This window comes from Mirounga leonina, unplaced genomic scaffold (genome assembly GCF_011800145.1).
Source record: "Mirounga leonina isolate KUSES-001 unplaced genomic scaffold, KU_Mleo_1.0 Mir_168, whole genome shotgun sequence".
Classification (NCBI taxonomy): Eukaryota; Metazoa; Chordata; class Mammalia; order Carnivora; family Phocidae; genus Mirounga; species Mirounga leonina.
This window is the reverse complement of record NW_023270426.1, coordinates 32,962,932-32,988,565: the sequence shown is the minus strand read 5'-3', so window position 1 is coordinate 32,988,565 and position 25,634 is coordinate 32,962,932. Positions and strand designations below refer to the sequence as shown.

General features: G+C 38.7%; 1 protein-coding gene across 2 annotated transcripts in view; it reads right to left on the bottom strand.

Moving 5' to 3' along the window:
- Positions 1–24,263, bottom strand: part of GPBP1 (GC-rich promoter binding protein 1) — a 71,389-nt gene extending 47,126 nt beyond the window's left edge. The window contains exons 1-2 of one of the 2 annotated variants that reach the window (XM_035014460.1): positions 23,949–24,263; positions 21,740–22,701 (exon numbers count right to left, since the gene is read on the bottom strand). The gene's annotated coding sequence lies outside the window, so the exon portion shown is untranslated. The remainder of the gene's footprint in view (positions 1–21,739; positions 22,702–23,948) is intronic. The other variant, XM_035014459.1, reaches the window with a different exon arrangement.
- Between the last annotated feature and the right edge of the window lie 1,371 nt (positions 24,264–25,634).

Sequence of the window (25,634 nt, the reverse complement as noted above, 5' to 3'; positions counted from 1 at the left end):
TTATGACATTGCAAAGAACTCCCTTATAACAGGAGGCTTAGAAAACCACACAAATGGCCAGGGCAAGACACATGCTTAAAAAAAAAAAAAAAACCTGAGAAGACCCTCTTACTTCAACCTCAGATTACTCTTTAGAGTCAAAGAAAACAGGAAGTAAAGACTAAGATAGTTATAAACACTGTGGCTAATCTTTGAAGAAATGACCTAACACAGACCTAATGGGCAAAGATTGGGAGAGTTACTTTTTAACTTTATTTCTATTCCTTCTTGGCTCCAGACATGCATCTGCAACAAAACACTAGCTGAATACAGCAAAGGTAAAAGTGGCTCTTGTTTGAAGAGCTCTCAGAGCAGCATTATCCACGGACAACAGAAAAAAAACTGCTACTGTATTGCATTGAAATTACTTTAGTAATGAACCTTTAGTAAGTCTTATTAAAAGGCTGCAACCAGGGGCGCCTGGGTGGCTCAGTCGTTAAGCGTCTGCCTTCGGCTCGGGTCAGGATCCCAGGGTCCTGGGATCGAGCCCCGCATCGGGCTCCCTGCTCAGCGGGAGGCCTGCTTCTCCCTCTCTCACTCCCCCTGCTTGTGTTCCCTCTCTCGCTGTCTCTCTGTCAAATAAATAAAATCTTAAAAAAAAAAAAAAAAAGGCTGCAACCTGTCTCAGCAGTGCTGTGAGCACTAAGAGCTGGTTCCTTGTTTGACCCATGTGTGAAAAGATCTGTCATCTTTAGACAACATACTGATCCTAATGATAAACTTCTGTATTTTGTTCATCACGGATTTTTGCATTAATTTTTTAAATTTTACTAAAACATTATCTGAGGGCGCCTGGGTGGCTCAGTTGGTTAAGCGACTGCCTTCGGCTCAGGTCATGATTCTGGAGTCCCTGGATCGAGTCCCGCATCGGGCTCCCTGCTCTGCGGGAAGCCTGCTTCTCCCTCTGACCCTCCCCCATCTCATGTGCTCTCTCTCTCATTCTGTCTCAAATAAATAAATAAAATCTTTGAAAAATAAAAAAATAAAAAAAATAAAACATTATCTGAAAAACCAAAAACAAGAAACACTAAGCTAAGGGACCACAAGCTAAGGGACAGTGACTTCAGAGACACCCAAAACAAAGAACAGAAACTTTACAAAAATAGTTACAAAAAGTCACTAAACAAACCCCCAACTACAAACCCAAAGTAAGTAACCCTGAGGACTGGGGGGGGGGGGGGGACACGACACACGACACATTCGGTTCCCAGCCTCCAAATTACAATATTAAAAATGCTCAATTTTCTACAAAAAAATTACAAAGCATTCAAAGAAATATGAAAGTATGGCCCACTAACGGGGTGGGGGGGGGATGAAAAATTACAAAACAGTCTCTCTGATGAAACACAGACATCAACTGTCCTAAATACAAAAAGCTAAAAGAAACAGAGAGCAAGGTCTCAAAAAAAAACAGAATATCCCTAAAGAGGTTAAGAATTACAGAAAGGGGGCGCCTGGGTGGCTCAGATGGTTAAGCGTCTGCCTTCGGCTCAGGTCATGATCCCAGGGTCCTGGGACTGAGCCCCACATCGGACTCCCTGCTCCTTGGGAGCCTGCTTCTCCCTCTGCTTCTCTCTCTCTCATGAATAAATAAAAAATAAAAAAAATAAAAGAATTACAGAAAGGAACCAAACAAATTCTTGGGCCAAAAAGTACAATAACTGAAATGAAAATTTCACTAGACAACTGCAATGGAAGATCTGAGCCAACAGAAGGAAGAACCAGATTAAGTGGAAGATAAGTCAATTAAAATTATCAGTCTGGAACAGGAAGGAAAAGAAAGAAAACTACAGAGTGTCAACCCTTAATTTTGACCTCCAACTTTCTAGTTAGATTCTTCTTTTAAGCTTGTTTTTTGGCTCAGTCGAAAGACCCTGAGGGCAAAGCATACCCAGAAGGGAACAGAAACTACCCTCTCAAGCAGTAAGGATTATCCTGAGCCAGCAAGACACCTCTGTCAGTGAATGACTCCGAGACAGTGACCGATTTGACCTTCACTGCCTACCTGCATGTACCCAACTCATCTTTGCTGCACATTTTCCTTATATAAACCTGGAAGTATTTTCAGCATTTTGGAGACAATCTTTGAGATGCTAGTCCACTGTCTTTCTGGCGTTGGCCTCACTGAAATAAATTCCTTTCTTGTTTCACCACTACTCGTATCTCTGCCTTTGGATTCTGTCAGCAGGGACTGGGCAAACCTAGTTTGTTTGGGAACCCCCAAGACAGGTGCTCTTGCACCTGTGCACCCCAGCTACAAAAAGACCTGTGGGACACCATCAAGAATACCAACATACACATAGTGGAAGTATGTAACATACACATACTACCTATTAAAATTCCAACATTCTTTTTTGCACAGAGAAGCCATTCTCAAATTCATTTGCAACTGCAAGGGATCTCCAACATCCAAAATAATATTGAGAAGAACAGAGTTACAAGACTCACGTTTCTGTGTTTCAAAACTTATTACAAAGCTACAAAAATAAAATCGCAATGGCTTAAGGACAGATATATAAACCAATGGGATGGAATTGAGAGTCCAGAAATAAAGTCATACATGTATGGCGGCCAGTTAATTTTTTACCAAAGCACTAAGACCATTTAATGGGGGAAAGAATGGTCTTTTCAACAAATGGTGCCAAGACAGATGGATATTCGATGGACTCCTATTCACACGATATACAAAAATAAACTCAAAATGGATCAAAGACCTAACTATAAAAACTAAAACTACAAAACTATCCGAAGAAAACATGGAGGTAAAGCTTCAAGATCTTGGATTTGGCAAGAGATTTTTATATACGACACCAAAAAGACAAACAACAATAGAAAAAAATGGCCTTCATAAAAATACGAAACTTCCATGGCAAAGGATATTATCTAGAAAGTGAAAAGACAGATAAATGAATGAAAAGAATGGGATAAAGTATTTGTAAATCATATCCTGATAAGGGTCTAGAGCACTGTGAATTGTGTAAGACTGATGAATCACAGAGCTGTACCTCTGAAACAAGTAATACATTATATGTTTAAAAAAAAAAAAAGACAGGAAGGGAAAAATGAAGATGGGAAAATCGGAGGGGGAGACGAACCATGAGAGACTATGGACTCTGAGAAACAAACTGAGGGTTCTAGAGGGGAGAGGGGTTGGGGGAGGGTTAGCCTGGTGATGGGTATTAAAGAGGGCACGTATTGAATGGAGCACTGAGTGTTATATGCAAACAATCAATCATGGAACACTACATCAAAAACTAATGATGTTGGGCGCCTGGGTGGCTCAGTCGGTTAAGCGTCTGCCTTCGACTCAAGTCATGATCCCAGGGTCCTGGGATCTAGTCCCACATCAGGCTCCCTGCTTAGCAGGGAGCCTGTTTCTCCCCCTGCCCCTCCCCCTGCTGGTGCTTTCTCGCTCAAATAAAATCTTTAAAAAAATAATAATAATACGTAATGTATGGTGATTAACATAATAAAAAATTTTTAAAAAATAAAGAACTCTTTCAACTCAACAAAGACAAAACATCCCAATTTTAAAATGGGCAAAGGACTTGAAAGACATCCCCCCCCATTAAAAAAGAAGAAAAAAAATAGTATCTACCAAGTATTGATGAAAATATGGGAGAAACTGGTACCCATGTACATTGTTACTGGGAAGGTAAATTGGTGCAAACACTGCAGAACAGTTCAGTAACTCCTTAAAAAGTTAAATATATACCGTATGACCCAGCAATACTATAAATACATGTGTGTGTGTGTGTATATATATATATATATATATATATATATGGATATATACCCAAAAGAAGTGAAAATGGATATTCAAGTATTTGCACACCAGTGTTCAATACCAGATCTATTCACAACAGCCAAGAGGAGGAAGTATTCCAAATGTCCATCAATACATCAATGAATAAACAAAATGTGGTGTATGTACACATATATTCATTATAAAGGAATGGTAAAGAATTAACCTCAAAAACATGCTAAATGAAAGAAGGCAGACCAAAGGTCACATATTGCACAATTCCAGTTATACGAAATATCCATGAGTAAATCCATAGAGACGAAAAGCAGACTGGTGGTTGCCAAGGATTGCAGGGAGGGAGGAATGAGGAATACTGCTAAATGGATACAGATTTTTCTTTTTGGGTGACAAAAATGTTCTGGAATTTAATAAAGGTGGTTTTACACCAGTGTGAATGTACTAAATACCACTGAATTGTAGGCTTTAAAATGGTTAACCTCATGTAATGTGACTTTGATTTCAATAAAATAAGAGTGCTGTACTACAACCCCTTGAATAAAACACCATCAATCCAGATATAAATGCATACACTGAAAAATTAAAAGAGGAGGTTATTTACACAATTTTAAGTACCTCCTACCACCCAAAATAAAAACAAAACCACTTATTACAATTCTGCAGTGAAATAGCCAGGTAAATAGCCTGGGAAATCCTTAATGAACAGATCAAAGTGAACATCATCAGTTATAGAACAAACTGAAATCGTGCGCCAGATGACCGAATGCAATGAGCAAAGAAAGCACTGCTTTACCTCTGTAATAGTCTAGTCAAAGATGCATAACCCAAAGAAGCACAGCCTGTCTGAACATGAGAAACGCCAACTAGAGAGACGTTATACCACAATAACTGGCCCATAATCTTCACGCATCAGGTTATAAAAGGAAAATCATTTTTAAAAAATGATCAGTCTGTGACACATGCTCATCCTAAATCTTTTGAGTCACATTTTAACTTTTAAAAACCATACTATGACATTTTATTCCATTGAATTTTGTTTTCATTGCTGTAATACCATAATGAAACTCTATTAATATTTAGGAGACACTTATTAACTACTGATTTACAGACTTTCCTAATAAAAAGTAAAAGAGGCCCCTCCCCTATAGATTCTGATTCCACACGTCTTAAACCGGACCTACAATTCTGTTTTTAAGTGATGATCATCAGGAAAGGATGGTAAATACTGCAATAAACATCAAGAAAAAAATCCCTGCCTAAGGAACATGGCCTCTAAAGGAAAATATTCTATAGCTTGACTATTTTTTACACTGGACCATGAAACAATATCCAGTAGCTTCTGTTATCAATATACTTAAAATTATAGATTAGACAAATATAACAGAACATTAATAAATTTCACAAGAACAAGAAACCTAGAATATTACAAATCCATCCTTTAAAAAGTTTCATCTTAATGTTTCCTTTAAACCTGGAATTTTCTTAGACCCTTTCTTCTTCCTCCTCGGTTTACCCTTTTCTTTAAAATATTTATTTATTTGAGGGCGCCTGGGTGGCTCAGTTGGTTAAGCGACTGCCTTCGGCTCAGGTCATGATCCTGGAGTCCCGGGATCGAGTCCCGCATCGGGCTCCCTGCTCGGCAGGGAGTCTGCTTCTCCCTCTGACCTTCCTCCCTCTCATGCTCTCTGTCTCTCATTCTCTCTCTCTCAAATAAATAAATAAAATCTTTAAAAAAAATAAAATAAAATATTTATTTATTTGAGAAACCATGTGCACCAAGTGCAAGTGCCAACAGGCGGGGAAGGGCAGAGGGAGAGATTCACAAGGGGACTCCCTGCAGAGCCTGAAGAGGGGCTTGATCCCAGGGCCCTGAGATCATGACCTGAACCAAAATCAAGAGTGGGATGCTTAACCAACTGAGTCACCCAGGCGCCCCCTCAGTTTACCTCTTAAATTATTCAAAACCTGCCCATGCTTTGCTCACCAGAAAAAAAAATGTTAGAGAACTGTGACTGTTAAATTGTTACATACAAAAATTGCTATGTTCACCCTCCAAAAAGAATTTTAAGGAGAAAAAAAGCATTACTGGAAACAGGATGCTTCTAATTCTCAAGTTTCCAGACTACTAAAGGTAAAATACACAAGGTAACTCAAGAGCTGTGAAACTTAAAATGAACTTCAAGACTTAATTTTCACTAAGAAAAAATATAAACCCTACTCTATAAACAAATTTTTACGCATTGAGCTTCTCTTTCCTCATAAAACTGAAGTAGGTTAAGTCACCCTGAAATTTTGTCTAATTCAGCTATGAGATCCTTTTTCTTATAAGGGTTGGTAATGGTACACTTTAATTAAGAATTATACTGCAAACAAGCTGGACTCAACTGGACTAAAACTGAATTCAAATAAACTCATTTACTCAACAGCCAATGTGGTCAAAGTGCTAAACAGCAAAGATACTTAAAGGCTCCAGAGAGTAGTCCCCCTAGAACATTCTAACACAGTTAACAAATAATTGTTTTAAAAAAAAAAGTGCACCCTCAAATCCATTATCAGAAAAGTTGAAGTATAAGTAAATTACCTTAAGTATTTACCATGAGAAAAATACCAAAGTTATAAGGGTTCAAATGAGGTAAACAGATACACTTTAAAAAAGAACAAAAGATATACTGGGATCAGCTTAAACATGTTCTCTGAAAAAGGGGCAGATTCACAAGAGATTAAGTAATTTACCCCTAAGCTACACAGCCAGTAATGACAAGACCTGGACAGTAAGAAGAACCCTAGATCCTTCTGCCTCAAAAGCCATGCTCTTTTGTTCACTATCAGTATCTCTCAAGTGCTCCCACACAAATTACTGAAAGTTAACTCATTCTCCTGCTCTGCCCTGCTCCCACCTCCAAACCCCACCACCACCCCAAATACATTTCACCCGAAATACATTTCAGCAACTAACCAAAGTAACTTATCTTCAAGTTTCATTTTACTTTATAAACTTACGAAAATTCTCCTTCCCATAAACATTTCTGATATATTTGTTTGCTCAATGACATAATTCATCAATAAACATTTATGGAGCAGCTGCTCTAAACCAGCACTTTAAACAATATTCTCCTCCACAAGAATGCATACTATTATGACCGAACAGAGGGAAGAAGAAAGTGAAGAAGGCAGCAAGATTAGCTCATTTTTCCTGATACCAGAAGTGGCAATTACAGGTTAAAAAAAAAAAAAAGGTGCAATTAATGGTAAGGCTTATCCTCAAACTACCAAAATGTGAAATGCAGCAGACTAAATTATGATAATATCAAATTAATTCCATAATTGGTTACGTTGTGCTGAAACTCCACATTAGATTTATTTACAAAGAACAGTAGAAATCCTGAATTTGAGGACTGAAAGGGATGGAAAATTACTGACAAAAGTTAATTGTGAGAAAGAGAAAATGTGGGAAAAATTTTTATAATCTTTATAAAGATCTTTATAAGATCTTAGGAAGGTCTTTCTAAGTATAACACACAAATGATAAAAATGTATTTATATATTCAATCATAAGCATAAACACAAAAAGCATTCTACATGACAAAATTCACAACCAAGATCAAAAAAAACATGGGGGAAATACTTGTCACAAATAGCACATACAAAGGGTTGACTTCCCTTCATATATCAAATGTTCCTACAAATCAAGAGGGAAAAAAACTTAAAAGATGAAGGAAAAATATAAAGAACTGACAGAAAAGGGTCTTATATATGAAATATTTTCATTCTAATTCAAAAGAAAAAGGCAAAATGCCCAAGGAAAGTCTGATACCACATTAGTGCTGGAACTGTTAAGTTGGCATACCTCTATGGAGAGCAATTTAGCATAGCTTTCAAAATTACACTCAGAAATTCCACTTAGAAGAATGTACCCCAGGGATGCCTTGGGTGGCTTAGTCCGTTAAGCACCTGCCTTCGGCTCAGGTCATGATCCCAGGGTCCTGGAATCGAGTCCCACATTGGACTCCTTGCTCAGCAGGGAGTCTGCTTCTCCCTCTGCCTGCCACTCCCCCCTGCGTGTGGGGGCCTCCCTCTCTGACAAATAAGCAAATAAAATCTCTTAAAAAAAAAAAAAGAATGTACAAATGTATCCCCACATTTACAAGGATACTAGCATTGTTCATAACAGTAAAAAAAAGAAAGAAAAGAAACAATGCACAGCAAAAGAGATCTAGTTAAGTAGACATTAAGCCACCAATATAAAAATAGGGTAGCTTTACATATATAAATATGGAATAACCTTCCCAGATATTTCCTTAAGTAAAAAAGCTGTACAGCAAGGTGGACCTCAAGTTACCACTTATATTAAAAAGAATATAATGTGCTTATATACACATAAGGTCTCTCCAGAAAAATACATAACTAAGAGTGGTTTCTTCAGGTAAGAACTACAGTTGGGAAATAGGCATGAGGGGGTGACAATTTTCTAAAAACCCTTGTACTTCTTGTAATTTGCACTAGGTACATGTATTCAAAGTAATTTTAAATTCTCTTTACTCTGACTTAACTTTACCATTTCTTGAATCCTCTAACTTTAACATTACCCATCTTTTTCTGAAGTCATGTAAGCCTAAAACGCGGCATCCAAAGAGCAGCAAACAAGCTTCAACAAATGAATTTAGAAAATGAGCCTAACACTTTGAACTAGTCATTTCACAAACAGTTCAGAGACAGGATCCTTGATATGAAATGAAAGATTTGGAAATTCAAGTACCTTAACTTTTTCATTATGAAAACAATAGCCTAAAATATATACTTAATACATAAACATACAGACACAAACACACACACAATTAACTAGGCAATTTCTTTAGGGCTTTGGCATAATCTTTTCTTCAAAAAACAAAACAACAACAGGTTTTTATACAGGGGCACCTGGGTGGTTCAGTTGGTTAAGTGTTTGACTTCGGCTCAGGTCATGATCTCAGGGTCCTGGGATGGAGCCCTGCATCAGGCTTCCAGCTCAGTCGGAGAGTCTGCCTCTCCCTCTCCCTCCGCCCCCCTCCCCACCCCCACCCCCACTCGTACACCTCTCTCCCTCCAATTTTTAAAAATCTTAAAAAAAAAAAAACAAAAACAGGTTTTTATATAGATGTGAAACACATTTTTTTTTTAATGTGAAACACATTTTAAAGTTCCCAATGTCAGAGTACTCATCAGTGGTAGGTGAAATTTTTTTTTTTTTTTTTTTAAGATTTTATGTATTTATTTGACAGAGAGCGAGATAGCGAGAGCAGGAACACAAGCAGGGGGGAGTGGGAGAGGGAGAAGCAGGCTTCCTGCCGAGTAGGGAGCCCGACGTGGGACTAGATCCTAGGACCCTGGGATCATGACCAAGCAGAAGGCAGATGCTTAACGACTGAGCCACCCAGGCGCCCGGTAGGTGAAATTCTTAACCACTAAACCTACACACATACTGTAAATAACTGAAAATACATTAGGTAGAAATCTTACCTTATACAAAATTTTAGTGTTAATAACAGCTATTTAGGTAATTCTCTAAATTCTGAGTGTTAAGTTTTAGTTTCACATGTCAGGCACTGCCTGGACCTATAGCTATAACAAACCTTATACAAAATACAGATCTTAATCTCCCAAACACATAGAAAAGGGACAGTGTGAACTACCACCGCAGTCCTAACTTGCTTTCTACCAACCTAAGCCAATTTTGTCCCCAAGAGACTCTGTCCTCTCATCAAACTGTCCTTGAAGGTCCTAATTTAAAGGACTAACTTGAAACCATTTCACTCACATTTTCCCATTTCCACAATGTCCCTATAAGGACTCATTTTAATGGAAGAGACCAAAGAGTAATTCATGTGAAAAATCTGAAAACTACCAGTTGACTTAGAGGGAAAAACAAAGGCAACTAAGTTACATATGGAAAGTCCTTAAGACATCTTGACTATCAGGAGAATGCATTTTTCAAGTAGTTTTCAACCTAGCTAATATTCCATGAAACAATTATTTTATCACTCACTGTAACACAGCTTCAAGTTTAGTATCCTTGTAGAGCTTTAGTAAATAAGGAACCTTGTACGAAATCTTTAACATGCTTTTCTTAGAAGAACCAAATCAGGATCACACTGAGAAAATCTGTGATATCAAAAATAACTGAAACTCTGTGGACACAAATCTCCTTTTGTATCTTTGAGGAGTAAAGATTATGTCTCCTCTTCAAAAAAAAAAATTAGTTAATATAAATTCTCATGGCCTTTCTCATTTCTGAAAATGAGGAGCCCAAAATTCTGTTCGCTCACTTGTTTCAAAGTTACTCCTTGAAACCTAAAGTGTGTTTTATCTTTTTAAACTTGACAGGACAATTTCACTAGGTTTTAATCCCTCCAACTCAACAGTTCAAACTAGGAAGCATTTTTATATTAAGATTTTATTTTTAAGTAATCTCCACATCCAACATGGGGCTCGATCTCACAACCCTAACTAAGATCAACAGTCAACACTCCCTACTGACTGAGCCAGCCAAGCACCCCTAGGGAACATTTTTAAAGGCAAGGTCATAATGAATAAGCCCTTATCAGTCAGTTCTTTCAGGACGCTAATAGCAAATCCAAAGCCAGTCTTTAATCTAGCAAGCAGACTAGAACCTCATATAACTATTTAAATCTAGACAGAAAAAAAAGCTTCTAAATAATCTGACAACAAATCAACTAGGCTATAAATAATCCCCTCACAAATTTCTCCTAGCCCACAAACAGTTAAACTGCAGTTCTATAATAAAAATACCAACTGCACATACTCAATTCTGGGGGAAAAGTAAGTTAACCTAAATTATCTAAGATGTTAATTCTTTTACTCTGCAAGTAAGTGCACTAAGGATATAACAAATGAGACAAGGTCCCCCGCCCTCAGAAGAGTATGTGATAAATATGAGTGAAAGTAAGCCAGATAATTAGAGAGTGTGCATTGAAAGAAATAAATAGGATAAACAGATAAGAGAAACCAAAGGGTATAGGAAGGGGGGTTGCCCACTTTACACAGAATGGTTACAAAGTCACCTAGAATCTAACACATAAACTAAAAACTGAGCTAACAAAGGGAAAACAGAAGAATGAGCAAGCATAAAGGCCCTAAGACAGGAAGGAAAATGGCTAGTGTGTTGAAGGAAGACAAAGACCTTTAAAGGCAAATGGTCTAGGAAGACATTAAGGAAGGTTGCAGAGAAATGGAGGGAACAAACAATTCTTACAGGCTAGCGACCACATGTTATTCTTAAATCCAGTGGGAATTTTAAACATGTTATAAAATGCAATCTAAGTATACCTAGTTTGGGGTGCCTGGGTGGCTCAGTTGGTTAACCATCATCAATTTTAAACATGTTATAAAATGCAATCTAAGTATACCTAGTTTGGGGTGCCTGGGTGGCTCAGTTGGTTAACCATCGCCTTCGGCTCAGGTCATGATCCCAGGGTCCTGGGACTGAGCCCCACGGGCTCCCTGCTCAGCAGGGGAGTCTGCTTCTCCCTCTGCCCTTCCCGCCTCCCTTCATTCTCTCTCTTGCTCTCGCTCTCAAATAAAAAAACCTTTTAAAAAATAATAAATATACCTGGTTTCTGTTTAGTTTCGTGCTTTCAATTTACATTTTTACCTATGCTCCCAATACAGTCTTCTCCTTCCTGGTCGATCATAATGGCCCTCAACCATTACTATCTATGTGATGCAGCCATAACAATACTGCTAAATAAAGTCTGCATCATTTTACAATTTCAAAGCATTCAGCACTTATTATTTCACTTGAGTCTAATGATAACCTTGTGAAGCAGGAAAAGAACCAGTTTTATTAGGGCAGGAAATAAGAGGCTTATAAAGGCTGCCCTGGCCATCATCAAAAGGCCATTATTTACTAGAAGGGATGAAACCACAATTCAAGTTTAAGGACTCTATTTACTCTGCATTCAGAGAAAAGAGCAGACCAAGTAGAGTTCAGGAATCTTACATTTTTGCCTCATTTGCTACTAAATGCTCAGCACAAATGAAACAGCAGGCATACAGTAGGCACTGAAACATCTACTGAGGCAATGAACATCTTCTCTAGCAAACTAACACTCAAGAAATCCCAGAACCTCTGGTGAATCAATGTTTTAAATTCAGTTGATAGTTTGCATCCTCCTTTCTCATTTCCAACATAGAAATATTATCATTTATTTCAAAGTATGTTCAAGTATAAATTAGATAATACCTAACACTTCAAGCCACACAAAGATTGTTCCATCAATTCAAGATGGCATTATTTTGCAACAGGTCTTACTTCACAGGCCCATAAAAACAATTTCTTTTAGTCCACATTTCCTATAAAAGATTTTTAAAAAGATATCAGGATTTTAAAATAAAGCAGAAAAATTCAAATGCTAGCATCCATATTTATCAACTACAGACTTAACATATATAGCAATAGTAAGTACACATACAGGAAACTGATTTTCAACAGAGGTATTTCAAAGTGATTCAAGGGGTAACAAAGCCTTCTCAACAAATGATACGGGGACAACTGGACGTCGTCTACAATATTTTAAAAAAAAAAAGAAAAATAGCACCTCAACCCTTTGCTCACACCACACGCCAAAAAAAAAAAAAAATCATTCAAAATGCATCAAAGACCCAAAGTATAAGCCAAAATTTCTATTGGAAAGGAGAAAATCCTGTGACCTTGGGTTAGGGAAAGATTTCTTATGACACAGAAAAACACAAACCAATCGTACTTCAAAATTTAGAATACCTGTTCTTCAAAACACACTATTAAGAAAATGATGGTGGGGCGCCTGGGTGGCTCAGTCGGTTAAGCGGCTGCCTTCTGCTCAGGGCATGATCCTAGGGTCCTGGGATCCGGTCCCGCAGGACTCCCTGCTCGGCAAGAAATCTGCTGCTCCCTCTCCCTCTGACCTTCCCCGTGCTAGTGTGCGCTCTCTCGCTCTTAAATAAAATCTTAAAAAAAAAAAAATGATGGCAAAACACAGACTAAGAGAAATTATGTGCAAAACATATATCTCATATACATGTATCCAAAATACATAAATAATCCTTACAATTCAACAAGACAATCTCATCTTTTTTAAATGGGCAAAAGATCTGGACACCACCAAAAAACATTATTAGGGAAATAAAAATTAAAACCACAATGCAAATTCAAACTATACACCCACTCCACAGATAAAACTGAAAGACTGACATCAAATACTGGCAAGAATGCAGAACTATGTAGCCTATATTGCTGATGCAAATTTAAATGGTTCAGCACTCTGTAAGACACTGGCAAGTTTTTAGCAGAGTCAAATACACAAAATTTATATGACCCTGCAATCACATTGCTCAGTAATTTTCCCAAGAGAAATAAGAACACTTCTCCTCACCAAATCCAGTGTGCAAATGCTCATACAGACTCTACTCACAATAGCCAAACACTGGAAACAACCCAAACGTCTAGTAACCAGAGAATGGATAAACATTTGTTGTGTATCCAAACAAGAGAATACCACTTAGCCATAAAAAATATTGGGTTGTTAATACATGCAGTAACATGCATGAAAAAAATCAGAAACAGAAGTGTACAGTGTTTGGTTCCCTCTTTATGAAATTCTGGAAAACAATACACAATACAAAAGACAAGAAAAACAGACTGGTGGTTTCCAGAGCATAGGGGTGAGGGAAGACGACGGTCTGTAAAGGACAATAACGTAACTTTCTGGGTGATATACATGTTCTACATTCTCAGGTGATGGGATTACACAACTGATTTGTAAAAAAAAAATCTTCAAACTGTACACTTAAAGAGTGAATTTATGTATGTAAATTATACCTCAATACACCTAGTTTAAAAATGGGTTCACATTTCATTAAAAAAAATGAATAGGGGCACATTCTTTCATAAAAACCAACTCCCAAAATGTTATTTATTATTATAAATACATACAGATAATAGTGTTTCCCTGTATTACTTTGACCCTAAATTTATATTCTCTACTCTGAGGAATTATAAAGTAATCCCACAATTTTCCCTCTACCTTCAGGACCAAGTCCACCAATCCAAACTGAATACTGATTTTCACCTTCAATTTGTAGTAGAGGAAAACTGATAATTACTTTCCTTTTGGTCATTTCTACAAATACCAAATACCGTCACTACACTGTATGATAGCTTTAATGTTGGCTAACTGCCCATTCAACTGAAATGGCAGTAAATATTAGAAAGATAAATGAAACATACTCTAATCAATATATTATTAATCCACCTGAGGGACTTTTCTTCCTAAAAGGACAAGAGTACTTAAGAACATTAGTCGCAGGCACCTGGGTGGCTCAGTTGGTTAAGCGACTGCCTTCGGCTCAGGTCATGATCCTGGAGTCCCGGGATCGAGTCCCGCATCGGGCTCCCTGCTTGGCGGGGAGTCTGCTTCTCCCTCTGACCCTCCTCCCTCTCATGCTCTCTGTCTCTCATTGTCTCTCTCCCAAATAAATAAAATCTTTAAAAAAAAAAAAAAAACATTAGTCGCTTGTTTCTTTTAAGAAGGCCAAATAGAGTGTTTTGGAAATTTGTGAGAATGTTTTGGAAAAATCAGTCTTCTAGAACTGTCACATCTGTGCTACTACATATTAAAATTCATTATTATAACCATCTTTTTCACTTTAGGAGCGTATTAATATGATCTTATGTGCATAAAATTTTATTTCAGGTTAATAAAGGGAACTTTAAAAAGTACTTGTTATGAAAGTTCTATGGATCTGATTAGATTCTGTACCACTGTCTCTAGAACTGTGCTGTCCAATATGGCAGCTAGGAGCTACATGCTGTTGTTTAAATTCACATTAAAATTTAACTTAAAATTCAGTTCCTCATCTGCACTAGCCACACTTCAAATAAGGACATATGTCTAGCAATTACCATACTGAACAGCGCAGACATAGAATGCTTCCCTCATTTCACAAAGTTCTATTGGACAGCCCTACTCCAGAATAAGATCTACTTAGAACACTAAGAAAATTAACTATAACAGAGTACAGATAAGCAAAATTCAAATCCCTACTGTCACTTACTGATGACCTAAGGTAAATTAATCTCAAAGTTTCTTAACTCATTAAATGGAAATAGCACTTACTTCACATGGCAACTGGGAAAAGCAATTTCTAATCTAAAATACTGTAAACACTGGTTATGAAGTGATCCAAAAGGAAAATATTCCCGAATGAGAATAAACCCATGTTAACAGTATATTATAAAAAAGTCACAACTTACCTCACTAAGGATAAGAAAATTTTGTAGCTGGCTAAGAATAAAATAAGTTATCTTCTCAATCCTGAAACAGAGTAGTATTTTTACCTTCCTCATATTCTCACCTTAAAAACTTGAACTATGAGCCATCATAGGTGAAGTCTAGGCTCTGGATATACAGAATGTGTAGGTTCAGAAGTATCACTTACTGATTGTGTGACCTTCGTGACTTAAATCTCTGTGCTTTCATCTTCTCATTTGTGAAATAAGAATAAGGCATTCCCACCCACAAGAACCATGAGGATTAGTTAATTCACTTAAAAGGCTTAATACAGCCTGCAATGTGGTAAGCACTGATAAATAGTAGTTATCAAAATCTAGTCATCGTAACAGGTGTTGATTTCCAGAATATATCAAGAACTCCTACAACTCAAATTTAAAACTGGGTGGAGGACTTGAATATACTTTTCTTCAAAAAGATAAAATGGCCAATAAGCAAATGAGAAGACCTAAGTAATCATTAGAGAAATGCAAATCAAAACCACAATGAGATACCACTTCACAACCACTAGGATGGCTATTATCAAAAACATCGAAGAAAACAATGTTAGAATATGGAGAAAGTGGAACCCATGTGCACTGATAGTAGGAATAAAAAATAGTGCAGCCTTGATAGCTAACAGTATGGTGGTTCCTCAAGGAATTAAAAATAGAACTACCATATGAACCAGCAAGCAAGTCCACTTCTGGTATATACCCAAAAGAATAAAAAGCAGGGCCGCCTGGGTGGCTCAGTTGGTTAAGCGACTGCCTTCGGCTCAGGTCATGATCCTGGAGTCCCTAGATCGAGTCCCACATCGGGCTCCCTGCTCGGCAGGGAGTCTGCTTCTCCCTCTGACCCTCCCCACTCTCATGTGCTCTCTCTCATTCTCTCACTCTCAAATAAATAAATAAAAATCTTTAAAAAAAAAAAAGAATAAAAAGCAGGAATTAAAAAAAAAAAAACGCAGGGATTCAAACAAATATTTGTACACCCATGTTCACAGCAGCATTATTCATGATCTCAGAAAGGCAGAAATAACCAAAATGTCAATTTACAGATAAATGGATAATCAAAATGTGACACATACACACAATGGATTATTCTTTTGTTTAGGAAGGAAATTGATTCTACCACATGCTGTAACATGGATGAACCTCCAGGACATTATGCAAGGTGAAATAAACCAGTTACAAAACAAAAAATACTGCACAATTCCACTTAGAGTAAGTACCTACAATAGTCTAATTCATAGAAATACAAAAGTAGAATGGTGACTGCCAGGGCTAGGGAGGGGGGAAATGCAAAGTTAATGTTTAATGGGTACACAGTTTCAGTTTGGAGAGATGAAAAAAGTTCTGGAGATGGAAGGTGGTGATGAATGCACAACAATGTGAATGTACTCAATGCCACTTAAATATACACTCAAAAATGGCTTTTTTTTTGCCATGATAAAAAAAAAAAACCTTTCCCTCATTATAGTGATTTCAAGATTAGTATGAAAGGGGGGGGAAAAAAAAAAACCTTACCTCCAAAGCTCAGACTATAGTTATAAATGTGGAAAGATTTAAATCTCCTGAATTTATACAAATTTAGAATATACTTTCTTCTCTAAAGTTGTAACAGCCCAACCTGCTAATTGTGGAGTGAAGACTGGCTAATTCCAATTATGCTGACAACTACTGGTTGGGAAAGATTACCTCCTACTGTGGTTTTTGTGAGTATGTCCACAAATTCTTTTGAGGAAAGATGAAACCTAACTACACTCCTTGGTTTCAGGCTAGACTTAATGACTTGTTTGGAACAAAAAGAATGTGGCAGAAATGACTTCTGGAATAGGTCATAAAAGATAGCCTGGCTTCTACCTATCTCTGAGATCACTTGCTCCAGGAGCTACAGCTGCCACATTTTAAAGAAACTCAAGGAGGGGTGCCTGGCTGACCTAGTGGATGCAACCCTTTTCCTTGGGGTTGTGAGTTCGAGCCCCAAGTTGAGTGTACAGATTACTAAAAACAAAACAAAACAAACAAAAAAACCCCAAGGAGTTGGAGATCCACAGGTGGTTAGGAACAGAGTCCTCCAGACAACAGCCAGCATCAACTGCTGCCAGGCCAATGAGTACACCATCTTGGAAAAAAGATCCTCCAGCCCCAGTCAAGCCTTCAAATATCTGTAGCCCTGGTAACTGTATCTGAGATTATTAAAGAAATTATATTATATTATTATAATATATTAAAGACCTACAGGGAGCCAGAACCACACAGGTCTAACGGCTGCCAAACTTCCCACCCACAGGTTATCACGTGAGATAGTAACTATTATTTTTTTTAAACTCACTGTATTTATACTCATTGAAAAGCAAACTAATTTCTTTAACTAGTATGCAAACATAGAGGCAAAGACAATTTTTCAGTTTAAGAATTTTTTTTTCCAGTTTTTTTTTTTTTTTTAAGTAGGCTCCAGGCCCAGCATGGAGCCCAACACAGGGCTTGAACTCACCACCCTGAGATCAAGACCTGAGCTGAGGGGTTCCTGAGTGCCTCATTCAGTTAGGCATCGGACTCTTCATTTTGCCTCAGGTTATGATCTCAGGAGGGTTGTGAGATGGAGCCCAGTGTGGAGCCTACTTTAAAGTCTCTCTCCCTCTGCCCTTTCCTCTCCCCTCTTCTCACTCGCTCTTTAAAAAAAAAAAAAAAAAAGACCTGAGGAGCAATTAAGAGTCAGACACACTGCCTGAGCCATTCAGGAGCCCCTCAGTGTGTATTTGCAAGTTCTGAGTTTCAAAGGAAACACAACATATTTAACAATTTTAAAACTTTTTCTTGCTAAAAATAAATACAGAAAAAACTTTTTAAAAAGGTTTCAAAAAAATATAATGAATAAGCTGAATTAAAGGGCAGAAAATGAAACACCAAAACACTGCACTCACCAAGCTGTGAACAGAAAGATGACTCAAGAACAAGAAAATGAGTGGGATACCTTGTATAAAAAGACGCAGAAACTAGCAATTACTTGAAAGAATATAGACCAAAAGCCTGTAACTATTCTGCTGGGTGTGGCAGCTAACAAAAAAGGGGAAAAGGAAAGCAGGTAAAACTGAAAAACATCCAACCACAAAAGGTTTATCAGTAATTCTAACATTTTGTTTTTCTTTTTTTTTTTTTTTTTTTTAAAGATTTTATTTATTTATTTGAGACAGGGAGAATGAGAGACAGAGAGCATGAGAGGGAGGAGGGTCAGAGGGAGAAGCAGACTCCCTGCCAAGCAGGGAGCCCAATGCGGGACTCGATCCCGGGACTCCAGGATCATGACCTGAGCCAAAGGCAGTCGCTTAACCAACTGAGCCACCCAGGCGCCCAACATTTTGTTTTTCTTGAGTCTCCTGTTCAAAGTAATGGACCTGCTCCCCAGAAAAATATATAAGCACTCCCAAAATGATCGATTTTAGAGAATTTTCAAACCACTGTCTCCCACACCCACCTATGTGGCCAAAAAAAACTGACGTTAGGAAACCCTGACATATAAAACATTTAAAAAAGGGGAGAAGGGGACAGGGAATACATCTCTTTCCAACCTGCTCTCCTTAAATATGCCAAATCCACCACCCTAAGTGAGGGCTGCTGAACTAACGAAACCAAGAGCTATCCTTCTGGCCACAGAAGAAACTATGGGGAAAAAGAGAATGGAGCTAAAAGGCAAAGAAATTTAGTTCGTTACTTTCTTGATCAAGGACCAAGCTAGGATAATAAATGAAACTGGAAATGGGGAGGGGCAGGGTATGAATGGGTTTCCGGTAATGCCATTAACAGATACAGAAGAAGAAACAACTTCAGACTGTAACAAATACTGATTTGACATGTACTTATCAGAATCTCAAAATACTGGAAATTAGAAAAAAACATTACACATATATTACACTTCACAATTAACAAAAAGCCTTCATATAAATTATTTCCATCAGTTTTCTGGAAAAGCCAAGGCCAAAGAGCTTTGGCAAATACACAAGGTCACATAGGCCCCTTTCTAGATTTTCCAAACGCTAAACCGAAAATGTCCTAACTCCCAACCATTTCCCTTTTTCTACCTGGATCTAAATCGTTATTTTAAAAATTTTATCAAAAATTAAACAGAAAAAAGGTGGTTATGTCGAAGACAGATAATCTGGCCTGCGTTTAGGGTCTATCCTCACTTGCTAACTTTACACTCATATTAGAAGTTCCCATCCTTATTCCTACCTACTCTGTAACTCTCTAAATTTCATTTTTTTTTTCTTTCTTCTTTTCCCATTCCTGTTATTTCCTTACTATTCCTTCTTTCCTCCATTCTCAAGTGTTAGGAACTTTAAGCAAAAAAAAAATCTATGGAATACATCAAAAACTAAGGATGTAATGTATGGTGATTAACATAATATAATAATAAAAACCTATGGACTAATCTCAGTTCAAAACCAGAGAAAAAGTAAAACAAAGCTAACATGCATTTAGCTTCACCAATGTGCAAAGAGAATGTGGGTGTATAAGATAGAAATATAACCTGAAAGTACATTTTAATTTTTAGCTAACTAAAGTTTTACCAGATAGTTACAAGTAGCAACACTAACAACACCTTCTCTTCTACTTTTTAGCTTAATTCCAAGTTCCACTAGTAATCAATATTAACCAAAGAGAACTCCAAGTTCCACTAGTAATCAATATTAACTGAAGAGAAGCAGTATATAGAAGAAAAAAACAAAAATATCAGGGATAATGCTCAAATAGGCGTTAATGAAATACAATTCACAAGAAAGCAGTATAGCATAGTGATTAAGAGTATTGAGCCCTCCAGCCAGAGTTGGAGATTTGGTCAAAACTTCTATCTAACCCTGTTCCTAACCAAGTTACTTTCTCCCAGACTCAATCTCCTAAAATCTTAATTTTCTCACCTGTATAACTGTAACTATAATAGCACTTTCTTCATAGAATTATTCTAAGAGCTAAAGTATACTATGCAAAGTTCACAGCAAAATATGTGACACAATCATCTATAAATGTTAATTACTATGATTATTATTTTTAGACCTACAGTCTAGGCACAGGAGATTAAAAAAATGGAGTAGGGTAGACAGGAGGAAAAAAGGTGGGGGAGGGGGAGAAGCAGCCCAGCAATTGTTCCAATTACTATTGCTATCTATTTTGATGCCAAGAATATAATAAAATATTTATCAAAATGTTCAAGTAAGTAAATCTGTCCATGAACAATTTCTGTAAGCAAACTTCACCGATGTGAGACTATTCAAAGATTAAAGTTAATTCTTAAAAACCCTGTCTCTGGAATTATCTTTATCCTGGTAACATGGCTTTGGGTAACAACAGTAGGAATAATTTAAAGGAAAATAATCATAAATAATGTTCTTTTCTATGAAAAGATTATTCATTTCCACTTCAACTTCTTAATCACATTTAAGAGGCATATTCCTAGACCAGTAACTTGAAAAACCATTAAATTGAGAAATGCATATAAGAGCAGTCCCTTCTGAAGGGAAAAGGTGGTTGAATGGTCTCGCCATTTTTTTTAACATAAATCAAGGTGAAAGCTCAATTAGAAGTACTACACACAGTTCTGACAGACAAAACAAAAATAACTCAGTCTATTTTAACAGAGAGGATTACTTAATTCTAATCTCAATTTTAGATCAGAAAATAAACGCTTTATTTGGATACCTACATTGTTCTGGACTGTACTACCTCTTCTGCTCTAAGTGAGATAAAAGAATTCAATCAATAGCATAGGAAAAAAAAGTTCCGGTTTGGTATAAGGGGAACAACTGACAAGTTATAAAGCCATCTTGGCAAAATGTTCAAAATTACAATCTTTTATCTAAGAAAGGTAATTAAACGAAATAAACTCTCATTTTAGCTACACTAATATATTCACTAATAGTGTCTAAATAATAAATTTTAGTGGGTTTTTTAATAACAAACATTCCTATGCCTAGGAATCACTGAAAAACCCTAATAACTAAGGGTAAGTAAAAACAGTACTATTCAATACTGAAAAATTGAAGTACTATTAAAACATAATTCTCCTTTGTCAAAGGATCTATTACAGCAATACTTCCAACTTTTTAAAAAAACTTTGTTTATAAACTTAAGTCAGCATAACCTTCCAAAAAGAAAATATATCAAGCTATTTAAAAGAATTATGAATTGTGATGAAAATCAGGTTTAAAAACCAAGTCATATGTTAAGAGTTTACACTAAACTACCTAACTAAATAACAACACTAAACTCCCTTTAGAAAGCAGCCTAAAGAAAGTAACTGGCTAGCAAGACACATAAAATATTTGTTGTTTTTTCCTACCTTTTTACCAATCTATGAATCCATAAAAATTAGGGTGAATACTCACCAAAGGGATTTTCTTTACTTCATAAGCACAAAAATGTAAAAATATGGATTGTGTGACCTGAAATATTCTTAAATCTTAACTCTTTCTGCATTTCAATTTACTTAATGGTAGGTAGTCTTCAGACTGTCCAGGAAACTGAAGCCAAGCAGTATTATTCCAAGAAACTGAAAGGCTTCCAAAATAGAATAAACTTGACTCTTATTACAGTTTACAAATGAACATGTGATTTGCTCACCATACAATACTTACAAATTCCAACAGGACTGCACAGGAAGGTGTTGGGTTTTTCTCTGTAATCTTTATGTTTTCCAGTTTGTTTTTTTATTTTGTATCCTCTGAAATAATATCCAAGTTCTTTGAAGATACTTAACCTATGACTATTTGACATAGAGTTACTTCAAGTCAGCTACCCATACTTCTGTTTTAAAGTTTTCATATGGCTATCTCCAGAATTAGCCAAGTTCCTTGGATTTAAGATTTTAAAGTCTTCTTTATTATTCCATGTACTTGTCACCGTTGTACTTATCCACTCCAGATGAAATATCCAATTTATGAGCCAAAAAGCAAAAACAAAAAGAAAATTTCACATCTGAAGAGCATTCCTAAACATCAGCATATAGGGAGACACATAGCTATCTCAATACTACCATGCTGCTGGAAAACTGCAACATCTTAAATTTCCACGTAAATAAAAGATAAAAGGGAAAAAACTCTGTCTTCTTTCAATGTCTTCATTTAGAAAAGCTGTCCCATTGTGACATGAAAAGGGCTGAGGTCAAAAATTCCTAAAACTTTTAATAAAGGTAAAAATAAACTGCCAAGAAACTTCAGCAATATTTAAACAGTAATTTGAAACTGCCGAAACTACTCAGTACACAAATCAAACATATCTTACAGTTTGGGCTGAAGAACAACTAAAGGGGGGGGGGGATAGGGAAGAAGCAAAAAAAATACCACCAGCTGAAATAATTTAAACAGTTATATAATCCGTTTGAACCAAAATACTGAAGAAATGCCTGGGTCCTTTTAGTAGCTTGTAGAATTGTTCACTACTATTAAATTCACTTCAGAGATGATTCTTGCCACTTTTAATAAACTTCTGGGGCAAAATTATCCAAAAACATTGTAATCCCAAAATGGCCACTTCAAATATCCGGGGCCTTTTACACAAAACCTAGAAGATGATCTTCATATATGAGTAATTCAATCACCTGTAAAAGTTATAAAAAAAAAAAAACTTCAATTACACACTGAATTTTAATTTTGAGCTAAAAATTAACCCCAATCTTGAAGAATCAACTTCTGGAGAGAAATTCACTTCTACGTAATTCTACTGGGGTCTGAAAAAAGGCTCAGCCCAAGCAAGCGCCCCGAAACAGTCTACTGGGTGAAAAAGACTTTAGAATAAAAGAGGGAAAGGTGGGAGATGATGTTACGGAGGACAAGGAATGATTTCAACTGGGAAGGGGGTGCGGATATAATACGGGGGAATTATATAAACCTCCTATACTTTTCGAGTAAAAAATTAAAACTATGAAACTGGCCCACACCTTATAAAAGATTTTCTCTATTTTCAATTCACTGGGCCGAAAGAAAATGAACAGGCAGGTGTGGTGCCAAGGAGCATTAGTAAATACAACTCACAAAAAAAAGGATATAAAGAGAAAGACGCTCTCTCCAAATTAGAATGTCTAAGAGACATTTTCCCCACTAAGGGCAGAAAGTAGGGAGGTGAGAAATGGGGCAAGAACGTTCCTTAAATTCGCCTGAGGGTGAGACTTCCCCGGCTTCTGAGAGCAGCTGTGGGATAAAGGTGTCGGTCCCCATTTCCCTGAATTAAGAAAACAGGTTTCTCCCAACACTGAGGGGGTGGAAGGTACCAAACCGTTCTCGTAAATCCCATTAAGAGTGGTTCTCTCCAAAACCAGAATAGGTCCCTTCAGGCCCCACAGGACTCCGAGGGACATGGTAGCATTCGACTCAATACACAGCTACGACCACGGACCCGGGAGAGGAGGAAAAGAGCGGGCGCGCTACTGAAGAAACCACCGAAGGCCACAACTCGGCCTCGACTCCGTCAGCCCTCTTAGAGGAGCAGTAGTGCCAAAGGAGGCGGGCATGTGTGAGAGGCCGGAGGAAGGAAGACCCAGCACGGAGGGCGTCGGATCCGTTCTCAGCCTCCGCCAAACATCCCCCAGCCACCGAGCCTAAGCCATCCACCCCCTCCCCACAACCGCCACCCCCACTCCACCGGGGCCGAGTAAATATCTAAAGGGGCCTCTCGCCGCCGTCCTTCCGTCTCTCTCCTTGCTCTCCGCCACCCCCCCCCACCGCGTCCGAGGGCAGCCTCACACCTCGCGCCGCCAACGCCGCTCCCGACCCCTCAAACCCCAACGCCGACAGGGGCACCCTCCTTCCTCCCCCAGACTCCAGCGTGGAGCACAGAGGACGGTGTTACCTTCTGCTACACCAGAGGTGCCCCTGGCCTGGGGGTGCCACTGCGCTCGATCCCGGGAGGAGGTTTTCGGTACTTTGAATAATCCCCTTTTGCCGCTTTTCCCTCCCCCACAACCAGTCTCGGTCCCAAAATGGCGCCGACCCGATCCGCAATGTTCTGGGTCAAGTCTCGCGAGATCGTGGAAGGTGGCGAGGCGGGGAAGGAACTAGAGGGGTTGAGGAGAAGGGAGGGGAAAGGCGGGGCGAGGAGAAAGAGGAGGGATAAAGGGTGTGGAAGAAGCAGTGCGAACGAACCTACTGGGCGGGGCAGTAGGAAGAGCGCCTCCACCAGAGAACCTTCTGGCCCAAGCAACCGCTCACGCCCTGGCCGAAAAAGCTCCGCCCTCTACGTCGGGCGACTGGGGCGGGGGGGAGGAATGAGGCGTGGCTACGTCTGGGGGCGGAGCGTCGAGGAAGCCCCGGAGGTAAGGGCGCGTGGGGGGCGGTGGCTCCGCGCAGTGACGTCAGGAGCAGCTGGAGTCGGGGATTACCCCCTGCTGCTGACGTGAGGATGGTGAACAATCGGGAACGTTCGGTGGAAGGGGGAATTCCCCGCCGCTCCCTGAGGAGCCCCTCCTCCCGCCCCTCCCCCCGCCCCTCCCCCGCCCGGGGCCGCCCGGGAGCCTGGGATGGTGGGGCCTTCGGGAGGATGAGAAGAGAAGGCCGAGCCGGGACGCAGCCGCGCGAGCTAGAGTGGCGCGTGGCGCGGCGTCTTCCCTGGCTGGACGCTCGGAGCGGCCGCTGCGCGCTTTACTTGCCGGGTACCGCGCTCGGGCCTGGGCGGAAGAGAGATCACATGCTCGGCAGTACACGGCCCTGCGCGGGCGGAGCGCTGGCCGTGCAGGCGCGGGGCTAATCGGGCGCCCAGCAGCAGTGGATCCACCATCGTATGCAAATACGAGTGTGTCGGACGTAAATAATTCGGACGGGAGGCCGGTAGCTGACGAGAGGGGACTAATTCGGTGGCAGCTAAGCTCAGATTCTCAAAGGGTAAAAATGGCTACTAGATGTAATCGTGCCAGTCATTTTTCTTTCTGCTAAGTCTACGGGAGGTGAGAATTATTATTATGGCCCACACACCCCACAGTTTTGTGTGTTTTTTTAATGAATTTCATGATACTCACAGTTTTCTAATTGAGATACTTTCTCGCTTTGTAACTGAAAGCTCACTTTGAAACCTGTGAAGTCAGCTTTCTAAGAGGAAGAAAACTAACCGCATGTGCTTAGGCGAAAATGTGGGGGGAGGTGTCTCAACGAGAGAAAATCCAGTAAATAAAAAGTCCGTGGCTCTCCGCACTCCCCCAAGCTACAAAGGCTTCATACACAGAAATTTTATGGTCATTTTATATGCATTATGGGGTTTGTAGTTTAATGGACTGCTTCTAAAAGCTCCCCGATAGAATGTTTGAATGTAAACTCAACAAAAATTACACCTCCCAACCTTTTGGTCTGCATCGAAGAGAGAGACACTTCTTGTAATTAATACCTCGTCGAGAGCAAAGAAAAGAAAAGAGCATTAACACAAGCTGGATGCCTTGTCTGTCTAGGCATGTTGTCTTTATACCAACTTATGAAGTGGGTGTTGTTTGTCGCGTTTTGCAGATGAGGAAACTGGTTCAGGTCAAGTAATGTACTTAAGGTTGCGCGA